Genomic DNA, 23,967 nt, shown 5'->3' with positions numbered 1-23,967 from the left:
CGGGGCAGGGCCGGGCAGCACCGGAGCGCTCCCGGGGCAGGGCCGGGCAGCACCGGAGCGCTCCCGGGGCCGGGCCGGGCAGCACCGGAGCGCACCGAGCGCGGCCGCCAGGCGGCGGTGCCGGGATGGCCGAGCGCGCGGAGAGAACGCGAGAGGCCGGGAGAGAGGGGGGGACACCGGGAATGGCGGAGGGAAACACCGGGAATGGTGGAGACAGACCCCGGGAATGATGGAGGGAAACACCGGGAATGATGAAGACAGACAACGGGAATGATGAAGGGAAACCGGGAATGGTGGAGACAGACCCCGGGAATGATGGAGGGAAACACCGGGAATGATGGAGACAGAAACCGGGAATGATGAAGGGAAACCGGGAATGGTGGAGACAGACCCCGGGAATGATGGAGGGAAACACCGGGAATGATGGAGACAGACACCGGGAATGGTGGAGGGGAACACCGGGAATGATGGAGGGAAACACCGGGAAAGATGGAAACAGACACCAGGAATGATGTTAACAGCGGGAATGATGGAAACGAACACCAGGAATGATGGAAACAGATATCGGGAGTGATGGAAACAAACACCGGGAATTATGGAATCACTGGGAATGATGGAAACACTGGAGGGATGGACACTGGGAATGATGGAAACAGCGGGAATTATGGGATCACCGGGAATGATGGGATGGCCAGGAATGATGGAAACACCTAAGGGATGGGAGCACATGGAATTATGGAAACAGTGGGAATGATGGAAAGAACGGGAATGATGGGATCACCGGAGGGATGGGAACACCAGGAATGATGGAAACACCAGGAGCAATGGGATCGCTGGGACCAGCACCCTGTCCAGAGAAAGTGCGGCTGTGCCAGCCCCGGAGGGACGCGAGCACAGGCTGGACGGGGCTTAGACCAGCTGGGCGTGTGGAAGGTGTCCGACTTCATGGCAGGGGGCTGGGATGAGATGGGCTTTAAGGGCCCTTCCAATAAAAATCATTCCACGATTTTAACCTAGCTCAGACCAGAGCCCTTGAAAGCCACATTACACTAATTATAGTTTTTCCTTAAAGGCTTGATCCAGGAGAATCATTGGAATATATTTACCGGAACAGGTAGTGGCAGTGTTCCTCTCTTCTCCAAAGAAGTATTCAGTTAGGACGTGGTTTAGGATTCCAGGAGCATAGGGCCTTACCTCTCCCCAGGTTCAGGGTTTCAGGAGCATAGGGCCTTACGTCTCCCCAGGTTCAGGGTTTCAGGAGCATAGGGCCACAGCTGCCCCCTCCATAAGCAGCATCCTGGCTCCCAAGCAGCAGCAACAAAAGACAACAAAAGGCTGTGCATAAATCCTGCTCCTGATGCTTTTCCCTTGTATGGAACAGTTCCAGACAGACTGGAGTGGAGAAAGGGAACAAGTATAGGATAAGACTCTTTTTATTCATGTTCATTCATCTTGGAGCTGTAGAGAAAGAACATCTCTCCCAAGGGACAATAGTTGAAAAGTGATTTAACCTCTGAACTACTCTGAAGGGCTCCAGCACCCTTCCCTGTGTTCAGGGAAAACTGCCATTTTGCAGAAAGCCTGATCTGTCACAATTGCTGTTGGAGAAGTCCTACAAGTCTCAGCCCTTCCACAGAGGCAGAACTTTGCCTGCTCTGCAAATCCAGCCAGGGCAGAGGTGTTAAATAACAGCCCCAGTGTCGCAACTCTCCTGTCCTTGCTCAACTGTCACCCAGCCTTAGAGACTTCTGAGCTTGCTGATGCTTCTCTTGTCAAACTTGACAAGAACTGTCCCAGAACTTGAACAGCACAAGGAAGTGTCCTGCAGGGCTCTCCAGAGTCCCATTTCTAACTCTTAAGAGTCTCTGGTTGAGTAGCCATAAGACAGATAACTGGAGATGCCACACTGGAAGCTCAGAGTGGCCACTAGTCAGCATTGCAGCCTCTGACAGAAAACACATTGTTTCTGCTATGTGGACAAACGGGTTGGACTAATTACCACATATAATCATTATTATTTATGCTCTACAGACATCAGAGTTTTGCCTTTAAACGAATTTATAGAGGGAGAAAAAGATCACGAAGCTGAATAATCCCTATAATTATATGCTTAAAAATCCTGAATGGAAGAAATTAGGGGACACAAAGGAACACATAAACTAATTATTCCTTGTTTTGCAGCTAACGTATTTCTATGGTAACCACTATAGTCTTCGAAGAAATGAAATTATTTTAAGTCACTTCATTGGAAATGTCACCCAGTTAAACCACAAAACAAAAATCTCTCAAATAAATCTAAAGATGAAGGAAGAAAGCATGTATTTTCCTAGCTGTGGATTATTAGAGGCATGAAACTGTAGTTTTATTAAAAACACTAAATAGGTTCCCTCTTACATGCTATGTGGGAGCTTGGTGAATATAAACACGGGCAAACAGGCACATATGAATGTGTGGGTACAGAAGAGAGAATTTCACCTCTTCTATACAGCACGTGTCAGTATGGCCAAGTGAACAGAGCACAAGAATGTATGGGTTTAATAGTTGCATTTTGTGCTTCTTTTTCTTATTACATTGAAAGCTTTCCCCTAATTCTTATAGAACCTCAGTTTTCCCTACACCCTTTTGCTAAATATTTATTTAAATGTGGAGTGTCCCAATTCTGCCTCTCCCATATGTGAAAACGTACATTAGGTAGGCAAGAAAGGCATACGGTTTTTGTAGACCCACAACACGTGAAAAGCAGTGTAGTATTTAATAAAGACCAAGTTTACACATTTTTTTCTCTTGAAATACAGCAAATTAATCAAAAGCATGCACTTAAAACCTAAACCAGCCTGTCACCAGCTTCATATTATTTAAGTTAGCTGAGGGGGTGCATTGCCAAAGGAATAATTCAATCAGAATGGCCCACAAAGCAGGCAGGCTCTGGCTCTGTGGGAGGTTCAGTTCTTCAGGCTGTGCGGAGCTTGTAGCCAAAAAAGTTCATGCACACATGGCTCACTCTTCTTTTGACCACACCACCAAAACCAGTGGCTTCCCCTATCACATCTGTGGCCATGCTGGCAGCTACAGATAAAGGAGTTAAATGAGCAGGCTCATATGAAGGGATCCTCAGGGTTCAGTTAGGAGGAAAGTCCCTGCAGTTGTAGCTGAGGAGCAGGGTTCAGAGTTTTTTCACAGAAGTCAGAATTCTCTTCCTCCCTTTCAGCTCTGCTTGGCACTTTTACTGTCACCTTCTCAGATGTCTGCCTGCCTACAGTGCTGTGACCAAAACAGGAACTTTACTGCAGAAAACTCAGTTGAGTGCTCTACATGATCTGCCTCTCTCTGCTTGGATGAACTGTCACAAAAAGAACACCAGGAAACTTTAGTGTCTCAGGCACTAAAAGGCTGCACAGTTCCCTTTTGTATTACTTGTTACAGAACAGCCATCATCAGCTTTACCATTTTTCTGGGATAGGTTTTTGCCACAGCTTTGCAAGGATATAAAGACATGGCACACATCCAGGCACAGTCCAGCAAGATTCATCCCTGCCTTTGGTTAAATAAGATTATTACTGTTCTTAATAATAGCAATAGCAGTTCCTATTAAAACATCCTGCTGGCTTTGGAGAACAGGTTTCTGTTTTCCTCAGGTTCTAATTTTAGAAGCTTCTGGGGACTATGTAAACATGTGAGCTGGAAACAAACAAAAGAACCATATAGATTATTTGCTGAAAGCTTGGGGTGGGTGGTCAGATCCAAATATCCTGCTGTACTGAAGTTACTGCCCTGGGCTTCCACAGAAGAGTGCAGCACAGGGGTGTCGTGGGTCTGGCTGGGCTACTGCTGAAAAGAGCAGCTTTCCCTTCTGCTTCATTGGGAAAAGGCAAATCTGGGATGGATAAAGATGTACTGAAAGGCACCAGCACTGGGCAAACACTCTAAGACAGGAAAAGGTAATGAGGGTATTCAGAGCCCTGTCCAGAACCTCATCCCAGTCAGGGAAACCCGCTCTGGTTTGATGCAAAGCTCCTCAGCCCTCTGTGCCAAGCTGGTTGTGGCCCTGTTCTGCATCTGCTCTGCCAAATCTTTGTGCCCACTGCTATGTTTAGAAAAAAAAAATATATAATGGTGAAATGTTCCTTTTTCATTTGTAGTAATAGCTTTCTTCAAAAGATAAAACAGCTTTTCACACACTAAAGTGGATCTCTAAAGTCAAGCTTGTTCACATCTCATTCTTCTTTTCATTAATCCAGAGGGAAATAAAAACCTACATGACAATTTGCATCACACTTCTGACAGACAGAAGATCTGAAATATCTTCATGAGTTAGGTGGTTTTGGATTTTGAGTCTACAAAGCATTTAAGCAGGAGCTTAATTTACTGTAGGTAAGTAGTATGTGGCTCCAGTGGGACTATGTATCTGATTAAAGAATAAATGTAATTGTCTCTCCAGATCAATGCCATAATTTACTCTTCATTGAGTATCAGATGGATCTTTATTGTCTCTTCAATAAACTCATGCAGTGCAAAACACTAAGTGATGCAACTTATGAAACCAAGCACACACTACTGGAAATCTATGCCCAGATATATATAAACATTGCTCTTTAAGCATCTAATTTCTATTACATTTCCTAGTCAAATAAAATCCTTACCTTTTTTTTCTCAGAATTGTATACAAAGAGCTCATAAAAGCAAGCCTCATCTTGTCCAACAAAGTCTTGACAAATTTCAGACACACACAAAAAAAAAAAATCCTACTCCAAAAAACCAAAACCAAAAACAAAACAAATAAATAAAACCAAGCAAAGAAAACCACTCACTTTTCAGGTCAGACCCTATAACAGGGACAAATTTTCAAGACCATGGAGAATTACTTAAGGTATTTAAAAGAATACAAGAATTTTGTAAGCCAGCTATAGCACATAAAATTAGATATTGGGGTTGCTTTTGTTGATAGTTGGAGCTTTGAACACGTGTTCCTTTATCTGCACTTCAGGGACCCTTATTCACTCAGCTCTGAAAGTTAACACATCCATCAGAGGAATGATTTAATGGCCTTCACAGCCAACAGTGACCCTGCAGGAAGAATAAATGAGTATGTGTTGTTAGCTGAAGGCGAAGGCATGTTTTGCACACATGATGTCACTCTTGCAACTCAGGAAGAACTAATTGCTTGGCTTGTTGTAAAGTCTCCTACTCGTTGGGTTCCCTTGCAAATTATAGTCGTCTGGAGAGCTGCAGCATGTCATCAGCACACAACAATGTTGTCTGAAGCGTAATTAATATCTGTCTTTCTTTTCAAGTTCCTTATTTACCCTCTTTCCCCCATGACAAATATGTTAATGACCTCTCCAAAACCCACAAGTTGTCATTTTCAAAGAGCCCCTGTCTTTCTGCCTTGAGCTGAACACTTTAGATTAAATCACGGTGAGGCTGTTCTTGCCCCCATTAAAGCTATTGAGGGTTTTGTCAGTGACTTCAGTGTAAGCAAACTCTCACAGTCTGTAATGGGAGTGGGACCACAGACCTATTTTGCTTTGCACCTTCAGCTAGAGGAAAAAAAACAACCAACATACCAAACAAACAATAGGCAGGGATTGCCTTAGCATTTCACAGGATCTGGGGTTTGAATCAAGAGTCCAGAGCAGCATAAGGATCATCAGACCATCCAGCCTCATGGGCTGAGAAGTTTTGGTTGGGTTACAGGGTCACAAAAGGCCACTGGTTTTGCCTTTGTCTTAGATTTTGGGAATGAGTTTTATATTTTTGGGGTTATTTTCAGCAATATTGACTGCTTACCTAATTCTCTGTTAGTACTTAAGTAAGGCTGAAATATGCCCAGAGTTTAATACAGTTGCATGTGAAAATAAACATATAGAAGATTTAGTCAGTGACAGCAATAAATGTATTGGTAGCCCAGACCATTACTGGGGAACATTTTGACACCAGCTCATGAAGTACTGCTCACACTCATAAGGGGCTTGGATAATTCTGAATGTGTGTCCACTTTTTGGTGTGTGACTTTACAAATGAGTCAGGTTTACAAATAATAAATGCATTTACACTAAAACCAGAAACAGGATCTTATATATTCAATTACCCACATCTCTATTCTATTTTTCTTTTTCATTAAAAAAATCCCCTGATTAAATCATCTACCATACAACAGAAAACTCCATACAACACAGAAAAAAGTCCTATTTCAACTAGTACTTAGCTGTTAATTTCAGATGTGAATAAAGGATTTCCGATTCCAAGAGTTAAGCACATGGCAAGTCCCCATACTGCTTTTATCAAGTTTTCACATGTTTCTATCCCACCCAAGTTAGCAAGGTAGAACTTCTGGAATTCTTAGTGTATTACTGATATGAATGTACTTGCAGGTAGGAACTTCAAGATATGTTATAAATTTCTTCTTCTTTTGCACATAGAGCTGAAAAATAGAGGCTCAGACCCCCTTTTTCTATTGCAAAACACTTGCTATAACCAGCTTTCAGCTGAAGTGCCCCTCTTCTGTTGATCTAGAACTTTGCAGATCTCTGATGACCATGACTGGAAGCAGATACTCATCTCTAATTCCAGCTCTGCCTCAGTGGTGAAGCACATGAGGATGAGCACTGTCCCCAAGGGGCACTGCAAGGTCTGTGCACTGCCGTGGTCTCAGCTAAGGAGGGGCAAATTTTATCTTGACTGGAGCACCTTTTCCCAGCACCTTTCCCCAGTCAGGAGCACTATACCATCCTATGAGGTTGCCAGTGAGAGCACCGAGGTCACTGTTCCAAGAAGGATTTGAAACCCCAGACTATCTTGTAAGCATAAAATACAGAGAGCCCACACCTCCCCCACTGCTGCAGGCTGTGATATAGACCCTCAGTCCTGCTAAGGGGAAGGAAACCCAAGGTCTGTGAGCACTAAAGTACAATATTCTAAAAGCCACCTGCCATTTACATTTGAAAAAAATATTTTCTGTTACATAGGCAGAGCAGCATAAAGCAAGCACAGTATATAAACATTGCTGAATGACAGGCAAAATCCATTTCAGCAGAATGCTTATTTTCAATGATTTTCAATGATGACCTATATTGATTCTCATTCCATCATGGTTTAATGTGTTTCTTCAGCATTATGTAAAAACCCTCCTACATTCATCATTTAATAACGATAACCCCCACTGCATTTAAAAGCATGCATAAGTTTATAAAGTCTGCCAGACAAGCCCAGTGGATTTTAATGATCTTCTCTCCTAGCAATAAATGGAGAGCTCATAGAATAGGGGCTGTGATTCAGGATTCTTGGGTTCTGGTCTTCATTTTGCAATACTCTTGCTGCCAAACTACGCTTGACACCTCTGTGCCTCAGCTTGCCTGGTTCATAAATGGGCCCAGCAACACCTGTCACACGCTGTTAAAAGGTTGAGTTAATTGCTGCTCATAAATCATATTGAGAGCACTGGAAAAGAGAAATATATATATATGCAAAGCAGGAGCGATGTTGTAATAGAATTGCATTGCTTTCAGATACACTGTTTAAAATTAAATTCTTGGAGATTCAGACCTCTAGTATCGCTTTACTACCCATTAGCATTAAAGATTGCTTCCAGAACATTCAAAACCTGCCTACAATGTTTGTGAAATTCAAGACAACATTACTATGACACTCACAGGGGAGGACACTGGAACAGGAACAATTTTCCCTATCCATCTCCTACTGGTGTGGAGTGAGTTTTGCATTCATTCCAAGGGCCATGGGACCCAAATCTATTCACCATTTCTAATCAGCCTGCAAAAGCAACACTGCCACTTTATAAGGCACAAATCCTACATTTAATAGCTCTGTCACAAACAAATGTTTCCACTCCCTCCTCTTAACAAGCATATTGGGTGGCTGAAGGACCTAAAATTAGGCACCTTCACTTTGGGAAGTGTTTTGAGATCTGCCAAGTACAAAGTAGACTGTTAAGATTACCACTCTCACTTTGATTTGGTTTCCCCCTTCTCCATGAATTACTTGCTATCAGCTCCAGCTGCTTTGTGGACAAGGAGCAGATCAGGAGGTTAGGAATGAACGCTGTGGCTTTCAGGTGCCATCCACAGAAATGGAGTTTGCAGTGGCAGAACAGGATAAAGCCATGAAATTTGGATTAGATGAGAAAATCGCTATTTAGACTTCAATGATTTTCAAGGCATCAGTTTTACTTCTTCCTACTAGAAAGACAAGGGAACATTACAAACTTTCAATGCATGCCCAGAATACTGCAGAATCCAGTAAAGCTGTCTTTTCTTGGGCTTTTGGCTCAATTTCAGCTCTGAGATACAGCCAAAGTAGATAATTTCTGTGCCTTTTCCGTGTTGCAGTGAAGTGGCACAAAAAGCAATAAAGATTCAGGGACGGAGGTGCCTACAGCAATGTGACTCCATTCCTACACAGCTCTCCCAGTGCTCCCGTGGGTTGAACACTCCCTGTGCTCCAGGCTGTGTACGTGACCACAAGTGGACCTTTGGAGGAGAGAGCACTTGAATCCCTGCTGAGCTGCTCCATCCTGGTATGATTTCCAACCACACCACTACGACAAAATCCCAGACAATGAGACTCATCCTCCAGCCCTGCCCGGGGTGCCAGGGATCACCAGCTCCATTCCCAGAGCAGCTGTCCCACAGCTCGTGTCCAACAGGCACGTGACAGATTAGTCTATTCTTTAACCCTTTCAAACTGAACTATTTCTGGTTCTGTCACTGGGTGTGTGACCAAGGAAACCTGAGGTTTGCTGTGGTGTCCCTGCCCACAGCTGGGGGTTGGAACAAAATGATCTCTGATGGTCCCTTCCCACCTAAACCATTCTGTGATTCAATGGGGTTTTTTCCCTTGAACCTTACATGTCAGAAAATTATGTGAAGGCTTCTTAACATTGAATATCTTAACATTTTAGTAGCCACTTAACACCAAATGAACAAATCAAGCTACAAGAATTCATTATAACTTATTTCATGCTTGAAATCAAAGGAGAAGCAGTTACCTGGATTACCCGAATCTGAAGCAACCAGATTTTACAAGAAGGGGCCTGGACACTGAATAGAGCCATCAGTGGGCTGGAGAATGTAAACAGCGAGACAGGTAATATAAATAATCCATGACTGGAGGATCTAGCCCCCATTTGGGGGCAGAGTACTGAAACTGTAATCGCTCTTGTAACTGATGAATGAAAACAATTACTCATTTTATTTAAGCAGTTTTTAGTTCTGCCAACACAAGTTTACGAAAGTCATTAGTCAGACTGCTCATAAAATGAAATAATAGAGAGGTTTGATTTTTTAAAAATCATGAGATTATAAAAGAGCCCCAAAATGGATAAAGATGTTCAGGCATTCTCCTCCTATCTGGTTCAGACAACAGGGAGCTTTTTTCCCAGCTTTTCTTTGAAGTAATGAAAACCGAAGTTTTACTATGATTTTTTTAATGACAGAGAGCAAGCCAAGAGTTGGGACTGTAGAAGCAAGGACTTTATATCTTCTCACATGGATGGGGGTAAAATTTGGGATGCTGGAGCAGTGCAGGGCTGGGCAGAGGCTGCTGGCAGCGAGGCTCAGCACCTGCTGGGGCAGGGTCAAACAAAGATCCAATGGCTGGATGTAGGAGAGGGCCAACCTGAGCACAGCAGGGGCAGGAGGAGGGGAAAGGCTGGCTCAGCTCACCCTGCAGCAGGATGGAGGGGCAGGGCTGCCCTGAGCCTCCTCTGCCAGCCCTGCAGGGACAGGTGGCTCCGCGGCCAGGGCCGGGTGCTCGGGGAGCGCCCACAGTCCTGCCAACCCCACAAAACCAGAGAGAAACGTTTGATTCTGGGCATTTCACCTTCTCAGGCCCTGGCAGGAGGCTCCTCAGCCACTTTGCTCCTCAGACAAAGGTTGCCTGCAAAGAGCAAACAGATATTTTAGGTCCCAAACACTCAGGGGAAGTGTTGAGGGGAAGAGGAGCAGGAGTGGGTCAGCAGGGCAGGACATGCAGGGGAATGGGATAGGACTTGGCATTCCCACTGCCTCCCCACTGTGAGAGGCTTGTGGCATCAGGAGTGACAGCTGGGTGGAAACTCTCTGCTTTCCAATACCTTAAAACAAAAAGGATTTGTAAGATTTTTTCCCCTTTCCTGGGAACCTATGAGGAGTGGTCCCAGGTTTGCCTCACAACTATTTGAGGCATCAAAAGCACATTCAAGAGATCAGACAGAGCTACAGCAGGAACAGCAGTTGAAAAAGAGCACATGCCCCTTACTTCTAGAAAAAGCCATAAATGTACCAATATTTTGGGATGCTGAAACTCCACACAGAAAGATGAGAAACAAAGCACATAACCAGGTGCTGGTGAAAGCTGCAAGGGGCCCCATCCCAAACCTTTTCGGGATTTAGATGTGCATTGTTTAACCGCAAGAAGAGAAAACTTTTATAGCAGATATTTCTATCGTAATAAGTTGATCTTGATGTAGTCTCTAGAGGGTCCAGGTAGTCTTTGTATGTGACCTATCATCAATATTGTCTGGATGCTACAGTCTCCGTTCTCTTTATTTATTAAATACCTCTGTATTTAATATTGGAAAGTCATCATGCTCATCTTTTCTTAGAAAACAGGGCATATTGCTAAAAAATGCACCAAGACAGAACAGTACTGACATTCACAGCAAAACCTTCTCAGACCACAGAAATCTTTTTGTTCCTCTTTGACAGGGGAGCAGCACACCAAGAGGTGAGGCACGCAGTCCCTACAGCTGCTGCTGCAGCTTCTTTTTGGCTACCTGGGATGTACACACCTCAAGGGAAAACAGCCAAAGCTTTTACAAACCTCTGTCTTGGCTTACAACACTTCTTTCTATGAAAACTGCCACAGTGTACAGTCACTCTCTAGACAAGAAAGCACCAAACTCCTGCTAACACATCCTGAGGAGTCACCACCCCAGACTGAGTCCAGAGGAACAATTACACTGGGGCATAGCAAAATGACACAGCATTAACACCTGTGAGCAAACGTGCTCACTGCAGCAGATACACATTCCAATGTGACAGATGCCAGGCACAAAGTGGATTGATTTGTTTTGAAGATCACAAATTTTACTGATAAACATATATATGTCAATAATCTGGAAAAAAATGGCCTCTGGAAGGGGAGAATTTAGTTCAAGTTAAATTCTTGTTTCAGTTCACAGGTTAGAAATTTATTGTACTGCAAATACTACTTCATATGAACAAAAATACCTTGTACAGAACCCAGGAAGGTTCACAATGAGCTCAGGAAATCCTGTGGCATTAGAAATGGATAAGTTCAACTTTTCCTTGCTTTACAGTGGTGTGATCCAATATCAGCATGGAAAGAGAGGCTAAGAAACTTTTAGTTTCTCTCTAACTTTGTACAAGCAATTTTTAAGCTCCATTTTTCTAATATGTGAAATGAAAATACTTCACTGCAAAGTACCTAAAGAGCAGTGGGTATGAAGAGCTTCATGGATGTGCAATCAAGGGAAAAAACCCAAGACTTAGGCTGAAGCCTTATGCACCACCTTGGCACGTGGAGATCGTGTAGTTCATTTCTAAGAGTGGCAAAAACTGGGATCCAGGTGTTCATTCAGCAATTAAAATTGCTGCTGAGGAAGAGGCATTTCTCCAAAGCTATAAAAAATTACAACAAGCTTAGAGTTTGCATTCAGCATGAGGTGTTCCAGATCTCCTTGACCCCCATGCACACATTCTGTTTGTGCTTCTGCTCAATGCTCCTCAAACCCTCATTGCATAGATATTTTTAATTCTTTCTATAACAAAATTCCAGTTAAACAGAGATTAATGGCTTGAAAAGTTTGATATTTTTAATGACCATGAAGAGAAGTCTTTTACAAAGTCTAAACAAGACTAAATAATAAGTAAAAGCAACTCAAGATTCTTTGCTTCAGCTAGGCTATCTCAGATATCACAACAAATACCTTTAAGAAAGTTTCATATTGTTCCACCATTTCTAAATGGTGGGTACTGCTCAAAGAAGTCACTCCATAAGCTATTTCCCCAGCTGGATTTCCATATGTCATATGCTTAGAAACAGAAAGGAGCGTTTCTGCCATCCTTCTGTCTGAGTAAATCCCTGTGAATCTCTTTTGTCTGCTTGGATTGCCAGGAAGAAGCACTGAATCTCCTCAGCAGTGTTTTAATTGGCTCTGTGAGAACATGCTCTCATCACTCCCTTTCATTCTCTAATGTATCTTTCCAAAATCATAATGCCTATTTCTCTAATTACTTTATTTGGCAGCCTGAAAATAAGGGTAATTACAGTGCTCTCTATTAGCTTGTAAGGAGGACAGAGGACTAGATGATTTGGAAGAAGGAAAAATCAGACCAGTAGGTCCTGGTTATACTCAAACAGGAATTTCCAGAGGAAATGTGTGGTTGTCCATGAAGGACTTCAAGAACAATTTTCCTTGAAACCAATACTGAACCAATACAAGACAACAGAGGCACAGTGACAATGCCACATTCCCAAATGAGGTGTTGAACAAATGTCTTTACCACATGTGGTCATTAAAGATTTGATGTCAAGATGAAAGGTGTTAACCTTGGAAACCTGGCCAGACTCCAGCACAGATAATTACATTCTGCCTCCCTGAGCAGTTCTCTGCAGAGCTCCAGCTGGACATTTCAGCCCTTGAACCGTTACACGGCCTTGCTGGGAGTGCCTCAAGAAAAGGAGTGTGCAACTCTACATTCTGTGTCAACAACTTGTCTTCTGGACATGCAAACCCTAGAGTGGTAGCAAATCACGCCACAGAAAAGTTGTTTGGGTTACTGTGCATCCCTGCAGCCCTTTTGCACCCAAGCAGCCCCAGGAATGCCACGAAACCTGCAATGCACATAGCTTTTGTGGGACAGACCTCCTGAAAAGGAAAAAATGGTACCTTCACTCACAGTGTCTTGCTTTGGAAGAAGCTCATAGAGACAGGTGAGGGTTGCTGTTCTATGGAATTGTTCAAGTTGGCATGGTGTCACTATCTCTCATGGAATCAGTCCTGCTTGGATCTGTGAGTTGGGGGAAAATTTTGCACTCTCATAACACCACTACCAAGTGTGAACACAGGGTTTGCAGCCTGGCTGCTGGGTGCTACCAGCACATCAAGAGCTGTGGCACTGAGACCGGCTCTGCCAGCAGAGCGTGTACAGCTCCAGACACAGGAGGATTCCCCAGAGGCAGATCTGCATGGCTGGGCAGATGCTCCCTCCCTCCCTCCCTTCCAGCCGTGTCCCTGGGCTCACACCCAGCCCCACACGGCCGCTGTTCCAGGAGGGATGGGCATGGACAGCCACCCCCACACCACTGATTTCCTTTGCAAGGGTGTCAGGGCATGCCTGAGGATGGGAGCACCAAGGGGTGCCCAGTGGGTTTGTTGTGGAAGCAGGGCAGTACTGAACTGCAGCCCCTGAGACCATTATCTGCTTTTAGAGGCCAGGCAGAAAGCAGCAGTGAGAGTATTTTGCATGAGCTTCCCAAGTGCTGATGAGATTGTTATTTCCATATGCATCTTTTCCTTACAAAAGGGAATTACATTTTGGCTCAAGCAGACAGGATTCCTGAGAGTCCCATACTGAAAAATACAGGCTACATGCAAAAACCCCAGTGCAGAGACTCACTGAAGTCTGTCACAGGCTGATTTAAATGCGAGTTACTTCAAGGACTGCATTCAAATATATCACAGGAAATTGGTGCAAAAGGAAAATTATTGACCATCCTACGAATACAGGAGTAGATAGAAATAAATCCTTATTTATGCAAAAACCCCTAAGCCTATCTGATCTCATATTGATGGCCATTCTATCTTAGATTCATTTTGTAAGACCTTCAATAAACTGTGCAACAACCAGAGCTAGGGATGACAGCCCATGTTAAGTTTCTGACACTGCAAAGAACAACGTGGATCATATTCAGAAATTTTCCCAGTGCTCAACATGCCACTTATCAAATTCCCTTCAAGCATTCATCACACCCATGCAAATAATTTATTCTTCCCCACAGAAGCTTTGTGTTTGATCACAATGACAACTTGCTGCTTCTGCTCTGCATCACATACATTATGGAGCTTCACACCCCAGAGCAAGAGCTAAATCACATCGAGGAAACCTATTGAGCTGACCATCCATTCCTGCAGTCCTTGCACACAATTGCATCTCATGAACTCACAAAGATTTAGTTATGTCAACAAGGTCTGCAGAACCACGACCACGCTGTTGAAAAATGAGTTGTTAATCCTGAAAAGGATTAACACATTAGGAGATAAGCAAATGCCTAGCTCAAGATTATTGTTACAAGCTAGGCACTTTGATTATAAACTACATTTTTATCATTTAGGAGTCACCTGTCCTGCAAATACACATGCACTAATAATTTGTCTATGAAATCCCTGGGAAACCACAAACAGGTTTTAGAATCTGCTGATCAGGGTAAGTAGTCTGTCAGAATAGCTTTAGCAAATAAAAGAAATGCAAAATACCGAAACGTACCTAGAGGACAGAGTCTCCTGGCTGAGTAGGGTTGTAGGCTGAGACCCAAAGAGCTGGTGATTTGGGATGGAATAGCTTTTACAAATCAATCAGTGCACAAAGCCAACATCACACGAGTTATGCATTTACCAGGCAGTGTTTGACAGCAAGAAAAAAGCTACAGCACAGAAAATTTCTGTGTATTTTAAGCCTCCTTCCCAAACTGACTCCTCATACAATTCCTCTGCAGGCTGTAATTTACTAAATCCATCTGTTGTTCCTACAGCTTGCTTTCTGGAAATTCTGCATTTCAAGGGTCTGCTTGTTAGAGAAGGTCAAAGAGTAAAGCAGGCCCTTTCATTTTAAGTGACTTGAAAGAAAAGGAAAGGAAATTTATATTTAGAAATAGCAATGATTAACTAGGGGAAATATATTAGAGTATTAAAATAAACGACATAGAATGGCTCTTACTTCCAATTAGGCTAACTTTACTTCAAGAAAAATATTTATATACAAATATAAAAAGCTGGGGAATGCTAACCTATACTAAGATGAAAGCATCTCATAACATAATTCATGTTTAGCCATTAAAATGGGGGATCACATTTTTACATACTTTTTCTTCTTGTCCTTCTAAAGTCTCTGCTTCTGTGCTTTCTTCTCTAATCATCAAAACTTTTCACAGCTTCTCTTTGTTAGCAAACTGCCTGTGGCAACTGCACACCTTCCACATCTCCACAGCCTTCAGAAAGGCACCATCTGATGCTACTGCATCATCCTGGATCAGGACAGATTCACCACTGAATTTACAAAATGAGCTCACATACAGTCTAACTCAAGAGCTAAAGTCTGGACCAGGGTCCACCAAGACGTACCCTGCATTCCTGACTGTATTCAGGGCTTCTCTTTTCAGCCCACTGATTGGACTACATAAAGAACAGCAAAGCCATTTAAATAAAACAGAGGAGAGCTGTGGGTATCTCCTGAGCACACCCCATTGACAGTGAAGTGCTGGTGGTGCAGTCCAGAGCCATGCAGGACAGCTCCAGTCACCCCAAGGGCCCCAGGGAGTGTGTCCAGCCCCTGGGGACAGCACTCAGGCTTGTTCAAACCACTGAGCTCACCCACCACTGGTGCTATAGCCATTGTCAGAGGGAAGGGAGGGAGCCCTGAGACCCCTTCCTAGGTACTGTGGAGCTGATGCTGAAGTGCCAGGTGTTCTCTTCCACCTGATGAGTTACAAGTGCAGCTCCACATGTGCTTATGGGCTGTGGTAGGCACCATGGGCACAGCCTTAAAGGGGGCAATGACTAACACCATACAAATAGATACTGGGGGAAAACACAGTTCATACAGCTGGACTTCAACCAGGAGACTAAAATCACCCTCTATATGAGTGCAAAAGTCTCCCAGGACCCTGACTGGCATGAGTAGTAGGCTGTCAGTCTAAAACACATCCTAAGCTCGGGTGCACTAACGTCATGAGAGAACACTGGCTCAATCCTGACTCAGAAAAACCCATGTCACCTACTGAGTCACCAAAACCACCCCTTGCAGCATGGGTTTCCTTGGAATCCTCTTTGTCAGCCCTGCTTAGACCTGACCCTGTTTTGCCTATAAGGTTTAACACAATGGGAGTCAAAAGTCGTATGATGCAATGAGCTGCAGTTTGTTTTCTCAGGGGCTCTCCCTCGTTCCAGCAGCAGCCCTACCAAAAGGCCTTTGTCTAAGGAGTAGAATAAGGAGCATAACACAGTGTTTGCATTTACTTATGGAGGAGCTACACCAGCAGTTCCTCTCAAGCCTCTGAAGTCAGCTCCAGTACAGTTACTTGGCCTAAGTTCATCTAAACTAAATGGGCTGACTTGGTTCAAATGTGTTGCACAACCAAATGATAAAATTTGGGGGGAGGGAGGGAATGACTAGTGATGACACATGTATTTAACACTGCATGTCTCCTCTTTCCAGATTAGGAGGAGCTGGCAAGCTTCAGTCTGTACACATGCCAGCAGCGGATGTCGGCACATATACAACACTTTTCAGAACAACATACTGTTGAAACATGCAGTTCAACTCCAAGGTACCCCTTCTGTTCAGCTAGCCCAAAACAGCTATTAGAATTGTATTGCTTAATATGGTAGGATTTGTAGCACAGCTTTTAATGCTGCTTTAATCTGGTTTCTTTATAGGCACTTTGGAAGCACTCAGAAGTCGGTAGGAGCAGCCCTGCTGTGCTTTGCTCAAGCTCCTCCACATCCATTTGAGCTGGGGGAAGTGACAAACCTGCTGGCAAGAGGGAAATATCAAGGACGGGGGGGTGTCATAAGTGATACAGGAATATAATCCTCTCTTCCGCTTTCACATGTCCTCACTTTCCTTTCATTTTTCAGTCTGAAGTACAGAAAGGCAGGATGATGACAAGCTCACCCTGGTTCACAGTCAGTGTGTCTTAAGAAAGTCACCAGTAAAGACCTGAAAGAAATAATGCCTGAAAAATAAAAATACATTCCAAGTCAAAAATGAAGCGTTCTGCATACAGTAACAGAAGGCACTGCCTTGATGACTTCAGATTTTAAAATAAAGGATTGAGTTCTTTCCTGCTTTTTCTTTCAATAATTTTGGTGTGAACATTTATAAATTCAGCATCCCCCTAATCCCATATTCTTTTTCCTGCTTCATTTGCCCCTTCATCTCTTCAAAAATTTTATTCTTTGTCACAAACAATCACTAAAAATCATTTTTTAAAAAAGTGCAGAAAAAACCCTCATATTTGGTGTGGCCCTGGAGTGGCTGGATGTATCAGAAGTGGCCAATACACCCCATGTCACATAGGCTGATTTTAGACATTGGAATAATTTCCCTTTAGTTTCTGATCTGGCCACTCTATCCCACCACCATTATCCTGCCAATTTCTCTTTATTCTCACTTCCTAGCAGCTGCTTCCATTTCACTCCCCCTTTCTCCTGCATGGCTCTGGCTCTGGGAGGAGTTGGTCAGGCTGCAAAGGCTCAGGGAGGGCTTCCTGCCGTGGGACTGGAATGGGTGCAAGGCAGGAGCTGCCAGAGCCTCCAGCTCTGCTCTGCAGAAGTTTGATGTGCTAATGTGGGATCACAGAGAGAGCTGCAGCCAGCCCTTTCCCCTTTTCCTCAGAAGCACCAGTCCCTGCAGGTACCTCTTGCTGAAGCAGCCTCTGGTTTGGGTCTTGCTCCTTTTAGTCCCCTCTCAAGTGTCCAGAGAAAGCAGCTTTCCATTCAGATGTCCCAGGTCACCACAACTAAAACAGTTTCACTGTCTGCCACCCACTTCAGCAATTCACTGCTGCCATCCAGCCCCACTGTCAGCAATGAGTCTCCTCTGATCTACCTAACCTAAATTTTGCCAAATCATTCCTAAAATTTCAAAATGAATCACAGAACATTAAGGTTGGAAAATACTTCCAACATCATCACGAACAACTTTCAACTGAATACTGCCATGCACACTAAATCACACTATTCCAAAATGTCACATTGACTTGGTTTTTGAACAGGAGGTGCCAGGAATGGTGACTCCACCACTTCCCTCCACTGACTCTTTTAACACCAGAGCTGTCCTTTAGAAATCAGCTCATTCAGACAAAAGCAAGCTGGGGAGTGCCTCTGTGGGAAATTGCACTGCCCTGTCTGATGGAACACCTTTGGTGGGAGATACACAAGGGAAGAAGTTGGAAGATAGGTCTGGATCACCACCTCTTAACCAGGCTCAGCTGCAGCCTGGACAGTGTGGCTGAGCAGAGCCTGAGCTAAAAGGACAATATTTGGATTTCTCCTGTACTTTGTCCCATCCAGTGTTCAAACAGGAATCCCAGGACAAAGTGTACTTTATGTGAATTGTAGCAAATGCACAGGAAGAGGGTACTTCTAATGGGTTGTAAGGTTTGCTTAAAATGTAAAGAACACTTGAAGAGAAAAAAGCAGTCGTGTACCTTAGTTCAGTAAAAAATCAAGTTTTATAGACCCAAAAAATTAACATACTTTTCCCTAGAGTTTACGTAAAAATTGTTGTGGAAGAAATGAGTGTGATTCTGCAAATCCATCTTCATGGATCCTTTTAATTTAGAGGCATGAGTCATTGGAGCAGGGACTCCTTGGATGATTGTATGACCACAGGATGCAGCCCTGGAAAAGTGTTTTTGTAAACAAATAAACATGTTCCTTCCTGTTTGAAACTCAGATCTTTCAGCATTGGGCAAGCGCCTGAGAAGCTGACAGTGAGAGTAATAAGAAATATTAAATGCAACGCCAGTTGCTTGGTCCAGTTCCAGCAGCAAGAGGGGAACAAAACACACAGAGTGAAAAATAGATTTGTCTTTTAAAAGCCTTTAATAATCTGAAGTGTTATGGGTATCAGGAGCAAAGAAAAGACGTTAAAAGTGAAAAATTGCCTGAAGAGATGGTCTTACTACCTGACAAAATCAGAACAAAGGGTAAAAAACCCAAAAATTGGTAAACCAAAAATTGGTAAAGTTGATGATGACTTGTGCCATGTTGTGCCATACACACAGGGAGTGATCCAAACATCACAGGCTCCAAAATGGATTTCACACTATGGCTTTTGACATCTGATGAAGTCTTTTGCGAGCTTATCATCTTTTCCTGAAGAAAGCAGGATGCTGGCCCCAGTCGGCAGTCTGCACTACCTTTCCTACTTCATTCTCAAAGGGGAAAAATAGAGTCTTCAGTCCGAGCAGCAGGAAGCATTTCCAGAAAAGCTTGTAGATATTCCAAAGCAACCTAAATATTGCAGAGTCGGGGAGTCAATTTTTTGTTTAAAAGCAAACTTCTGTCAGCTTCAGGGAATCCTTTAAGTACATTTAGATCAATGCATGAAGTCAAATAAACACTTAAATTCCCTCAAGATTAAGAGTGAATCCAGTCAGGAAATGGCTGAGCCATTACATGACCCTTTTTTCTGTCCCAGACCAACCAACCTGGAGGATGCTCCAGCCCAGCCCCATATCCTGCTGTACCTGGGCACACAGCAGCCAAGGACAGGAGAGCACGAGGCTTGTCCCTGGCCTCAGCTGGGTCGGGATGTTTCAGCTGCAAACGATAGATCTATTTTACGTATTAGAGCTTGTCTAGACTAAGGAAATGTTCCTGCTATGACTATGCTGAGGTAATTACACCAGTGTAAACCCCTTTGGGCAAAACAGAGCTTTCAGTGGCCTGATTTACGCTGGTCACTTGCCAGGATTAGTTCAGCTGGTACCAGCCTGTCCTCCAGGAGCTCCTGCTCCCAGCTGGAATCCCGCACAGAAGTTTTCATCCGTCTCATCTGAAACGTTGGCGCTGCCAATCTATCAGTCAAGCCATCCTTACGGGATGGTTTGTAAATGTTTTTCTGCAAAAGGATGGTAAATATTTAGAAGGCTTTTCTGCTAGTGGAGAACTGATTAATAGGCTACAAAAAAAAAAAAGCTGAAATAAATCTGGGTTTAAATTAAAGCATATTTGGATTTGTATATGCATATCAGGGAAGAATGTTTGCTGCAAATACAGTGAAATAGGAAAGCTGATGTAGGATGTTTAACCTGCCAGGGGTAGATGTGTCCCTTACCCACATTAAATGAACTTGTGTGTGAGGACAAAATGTGCCCAAACAATAAAATGGGAGCTACTCCAAACTGATCAATTCAAATGAACAAAAAAATAGAGAAAAAAAAACCCTTAAATTAAATAAATCCAAGGAAGGCCAGAAGCACAGAAGGTGGAACCCTGGTCTAGAAGAAGTCAGTGGCAACATTTACATTGACTTTAAAGGAGAGGCTTCACTTGCTCTGAGGTGTAAAACCACACAGAGCTGCTGTGCATAGCATGGTACAAAATACATGTGCTGAGTTTCACACACAGCATTCAGGGAACAAGTTGATAAATGCAAGATGAGGAACAGGCAGACTAACAGACAGACTGGGTTATATTTTAATCTGGTTTACTGTTACCTGCAGGTGTAACAGTTAAAATGTTCTAAAAAGTTACTATATACCCTTAATTCTAAACAGTTACTGGAAGGACAGCTAGAAAATCTAATAGCAAAGCAAACATGCTCCTTTAAAAGTTTCCTTATTAAAAAAAAAAATTAAAAGGAGGGGGAAAGTATGTTTGAAACACAAAGATGACATCAGAAAAGTTCCTCAATTCACAGATGGCTGCACCTTTCAAAAAAAATTAAAACAGGAACCCTAGATTGATTTAATCACCCATACAAGCGAAAAAACGTAATGAAGATATTTAGTGCCAAATTGGTTTCTTGGGACCTTTTCCATGTAAATAATACAAATCAAACCTTGAAGTTCAGTGCAGATATGATCTGACAAGTAAGCCAGGCTTTTTGTTTTCCTTTGATCCAGCTCCAGAAATATTTTATCCAAGGTAAAGTTGGTTTTAAGTGTTTTCCATTTCAGTTTTTAATTTTGGATATTCATCATATAGGAAACTTGCTTATAATGCTTCAAACACCAGTCAGGCTGCACTGACTCACAGCACCAAACCTAAAGATTTTCTTGTATTTGCTCTCTAGAGGGGGAATACCAAGAGTGTGCCACGGGATCAATTTCCATTGCTCAGTTATTTTTAAGGGTATGGAAACATGGACAATCTCAGCTGAATATTTCCAAATATCAAGACAAGCCAACTCCAGTATTTTTTTTTATTGTTCCACTTCCCCTAGGTGTGTTGGGGATTAACACTGATGAAGACAATAAGATGGACAGGCCTTTGCTTTCTGAGTCCCCAAATTCCCCATATACTGTCATTCCCTTAAGGTGCCATCTGGGAGCAACAGTGCCTTCTCTTGGAAGAAAATTTTCATGTGTTAGGGCTTTTTGTTTGGTTGTTTTTCTGGGTTTTTTTGTGGTTTTGTTTTTTTGGGTTTTTTTTTGGGGGGGGGGGGCCTTGGTTGGGGTTTTTTGGTTGGGTTTTTTGTTTTTTTTTTGGTTTTGGTTGGTTGGGTTTGTTTGTTTGTTTGTTTGTTTGTTTGCTTTATTTTACTTCTCTGATTCTGTTAAAAATATTTTTTTATTTTTTCTATTCCATTTTCAAACCAGAACATAGATTCTGCAGTCCAGAAATATATATATATATCTGAACTTGTTCACAGTTTTCAGTGTTGTGTGCCTAAACACAGATTTAGGCACCTTGCTTTAGGCATGCAGTTTTCAAAAATTCAGCTCTTGTCAATAATGTAAAATCCTGTGGATTCTCTTCCTTCCACAAATTGGTATGTAGTATATTTAGAATTAACAGGGCCCGTTTTCTCTTTTGACTCGAGTGTGTGGTGTAAGGTTAATGAAAATAAGATGGATGTTTTATTTTGGGTCTTACATATAATATTATAAAATGTGCCCACCAGAAATGTAGGATAAAATATTTGCTCTGCTTGAAGATTATGTGATATTTGTATTCTAAGCCTCACCACAGTGGGTTTCTTTAAATAGAAGCTATACTTTACTCCTAAATTGCTTAAGGCAAAGGAAGCAGAGATGATGTTTTTATGAATGTTTAAATGCAAATGGAACTGAGAGTGAATGCTATGCTAGCTAACATCAAAGGCTCACCAAAGTCTCTGCATTAATGAGGCTCTTTGTTTCCTGGATCACAGATTACAACAGGTTTCCAACTCATTGCCAAGGCTTTATCTCCATTTGGGAGGGCTGTAAATCTCAGACGATTTTTTTCACATGCAAAACAAGAGGATCATCTGAAAGAAGAAGGAAAAAAAATCTTAAAGTAGCAAATATTTCATTCAAATGATTATTCCTCAAAGTGGCTGCATCTTGTTTTATTTTTGGGATGTTTAAAATAATGGAAATTTGCCAACGGAGTTTCCTATGGGGCAGCTTATTCATTTGGAGGAGAAAACTAAGCAGGAAAAAAGCAAACAGCATCCTTCCCATCTTCTTCAGCCCAGCATCAACTGTGCCCCAAAATCAGAACACTAATTCTGTGTCATGCAAAATCAGCAATTAGCAGAAAGACAGATTTTGCTCCATTTAAATATATTCAAGTACTTTTCAAAGTGGCTCCAACTAGTTCTTCTCCTCCCCAAAAAGTAATGAGATTATATCCCTAGTAATAATACCCTAATTAACAAGAGAAATAGGGACCAAGATTTTTAGCTTCCTATTCAAGGGCTGAATGTGACAATATGTTGTATATTGGGTCATAAAAAACAATTTACATGGCGTCATTACAGTCTGTAGCAAAGTCTCCAGGACCCAGGGCTATCTTGTGCAATCTTAATTAAGGAAAATAAATATCGGTGTGTTGTTTTAAGCTACTGGAGACATGCACAGGACCTGTCGTGTGTGATCAGAAGAGATGGGGAGTTTCCTTTTCCATGGGAACTGCTTAAAAATCCCTCCGACGCCGACACACAAGTGTCTAGTGCCTTCAAAATGGGCTGCGAAGATGGTAATTTCTTGTTTCCTGACCCTGGGGGCCAGGCAGGAGAACTAATAATTTTCTGCCACCCCACGTCACGTCTGTGCCGCGAAGGGGCCGAGGGCGCGGTGGAGGGAGCAGCGCCCGTGCCGCTGCCCACGGAGGGTGGCCGGGGCACCCAGGGTGGCACGGGTGTGTCTGCACCCAGGCTGGCCATGGGCAGCTGCTGTGGGCTGGTGTGTGTGTGTTTGTGTGTACACACGTGTGTGTGTGTGCCTGAGCTCAGGTATCCGTGCCCTGCTGTGTCTCAGTGTGTGTGTGTGTGTGTGTGTGTGTTTGTGTGTACACACGTGTGTGTGTGTGTGCCTGAGCTCAGGTATCCGTGCCCTGCTGTGTCTCAGTGTGTGTGTTGTGTGTGTTCACATCTGTCTGTGCACACACACAAGTCCTGGTGTTGCAGTGTGTGCTTGTACACACATCCCGATGAGTTTCAGTGCACACAAACACCTGCTGAGGTGTGTCTGTGTGCACACGTACACGTCCTGATGTCCTGCTGTGTACATGTGTGTCTGTTTGTGCATGTCTCTCTGTGCACACATACACATCCTGATGTCCTGCTGTGTACGTGTGTCTGTTTGTGCATGTCTCTGTGCACACATACACATCCTGATGTCCTGCTGTGTACATGTATATTTGTTTGTGCATGTCTCTCTGTGCACACATACACGTCCTGATGTCCTGCTGTGTACACGTGTGTCTGTTTGTGCATGTCTCTGTGCACACATACACATCCTGATGTCCTGCTGTGTACATGTATATTTGTTTGTGCATGTCTCTCTGTGCACACATACATGTCCTGATGTCCTGCTGTGTACACGTCTGTCTGTTTGTGCATGTCTCTCTGTGCACACATACATGTCCTGATGTCTCAGTGCATGCACACATGTGCTGATGTGTTTTCATGTGAGCTGACATGTCTGTGTGCACACACATGTGCTGATGTGTTCTCATGTCAGCTGACGTGTCTGTGTGCACACACGTGCACTGATGTGTGTCAGCAGTGC

General features: G+C 43.2%; 3 long non-coding RNA genes across 3 annotated transcripts in view; 1 reads left to right on the top strand and 2 right to left on the bottom strand.

The window, feature by feature from the left end:
* LOC135280133 (uncharacterized) overlaps positions 1-14,661 on the bottom strand; it is a 34,743-nt gene extending 20,082 nt beyond the window's left edge. Inside the window, exon 1 of the long non-coding RNA XR_010347190.1 lies at positions 14,505-14,661. This is a non-coding gene — a long non-coding RNA (uncharacterized LOC135280133). The remainder of the gene's footprint in view (positions 1-14,504) is intronic.
* LOC135280135 (uncharacterized) lies at positions 8,991-13,123 on the bottom strand. The gene is made up of 3 exons (XR_010347192.1): positions 12,908-13,123; positions 9,835-9,891; positions 8,991-9,074 (listed from the first exon to the last, which is right to left on the bottom strand). It is a non-coding gene; the product is annotated as an uncharacterized LOC135280135 (long non-coding RNA).
* Positions 13,993-17,016, top strand: LOC135280134 (uncharacterized). Its single transcript, XR_010347191.1, has 4 exons — positions 13,993-14,207; positions 14,353-14,444; positions 16,452-16,563; positions 16,673-17,016. It is a non-coding gene; the product is annotated as an uncharacterized LOC135280134 (long non-coding RNA).
* Positions 17,017-23,967: the final 6,951 nt, after the last annotated feature.

Source organism: Passer domesticus, chromosome 13, assembly GCF_036417665.1.
Source record: "Passer domesticus isolate bPasDom1 chromosome 13, bPasDom1.hap1, whole genome shotgun sequence".
NCBI lineage: Eukaryota > Metazoa > Chordata > Aves > Passeriformes > Passeridae > Passer > Passer domesticus.
This window is presented reverse-complemented; position numbering and strand designations above follow the sequence as displayed.